Raw genomic sequence first — 1,538 nt, forward strand, 5'->3', positions numbered from 1 at the left:
TACTGGAGGCAGAGAAGAATCACAGATGATATTACATGTTTTGAGTCATGTACATTGAATGATGTGACATGAGGAAATTATGAACATTAGACTAGGAACTATGGCATTTCATATATATGTACTATTGGCTCCTCAACTGGAGACATTGAGTGGACAAATGAATATATTAGTATTGAGCTATAAAGAGATAAACATATAGTAACTACATTTAAAAATAAATAACTGACATTATATATGTAACTTATTAGGTTCTTCTTTCCTGACTCAATGGTCTTACGGTAGCAGGTATACTGATACAAAACCAGAGACAAAGGGCCTTATTTTGAAAATAAATTGTGATTTTGATATATTATAATTCAATATTTTCATAGTATTAAATTTAAAATGTCTATACCTTCAATTTTTTTCTTTTTCTTTCATATTTGGTTTAGTTTATCATCTGATTCTAATCTTTTTGAATAAATGTTTTAAATATTGAAAGTTGAACCTCATTTCCTTCTTTATTTTGTCTGCTATAATTTCTGTTGTCTCAGCAATATCCTTATTTTATTCATATATATGTATATATATTTATGTATATGTATGTGTGTCTGTGTATATATACATATATACTGTATATATATTTAATATTAATGTTTGGTTTAAGCACTGGACCTCTAAATGATTAACAATTATTTGAGGTGATATACACCATTTCTTTCTTTCTTTCTTTTTTTGTAGTCCAAGTTTGATATATGTTACCTACTGGTCCAGTATACCATTAGATAAATGTGTGGCACAAGACCTCTTTAGAGTATTGAAAAGCAATGATGTTACTTTGAGGACTAAGGTGCTTCAGACCCAAGTCACGGTATTTTCCATCGCTTCATTTCCATTTCACATAAGCATGCAACATTTGGAAAGTGAATAAGGAAGAACGCTGAAACACTGATGCATTTGAGTTATTCTGTGGAAGAATATTGAAAGTAACATTGACTGCTGAAAGGACAAACATATTTGTCCTGGAACAACTAGAGCCACGGTGACACTAGTAGGCAAAGAGGGCAAGACTTCATCTAAAATACTTTGGACATGTCAGGAAAGACCAGTCCCTGGAGAAGGACATCATGCTTGGCAAAGTACAGGGCAGCAAAGAAAAGGCAGAACCTCAAAGAGATGACTTCACACAGTGGCTGCAACAACGGGATCAAGCCCAGGAAGCCTTTTGAGGATGGCTCTTTCTGGGCAGTGCTTCATTCTGTTATGTGTAAGTTCTCTATGGGTGGGAACTGATTTGTTGGCACCCAACAACAACAATAACAATATGGTTACTGGAAAATTATGATCTTAAATCTGTTCCCCCCAAATTCACATCTTCCTCAGAAAGTCTTAGATACTTAAGCTCAATAAGTAACGTACTTCTGTATTTACTTGTATATGTACTTGATGACAGTAGGTAAACTTACAAAATTCTAGAAATATGTATTAGCATGGGTTTTAGGAAATGAGCTCTATACTCAAGTACTTTCCCACAAAGCTATTCTCACTGACTAATCTTG

The sequence above is a fragment of the Echinops telfairi genome, unplaced genomic scaffold (genome assembly GCF_000313985.2).
Source record: "Echinops telfairi isolate 266 unplaced genomic scaffold, ASM31398v2 ScPeMD7_7468;HRSCAF=8506_0, whole genome shotgun sequence".
NCBI lineage: Eukaryota > Metazoa > Chordata > Mammalia > Afrosoricida > Tenrecidae > Echinops > Echinops telfairi.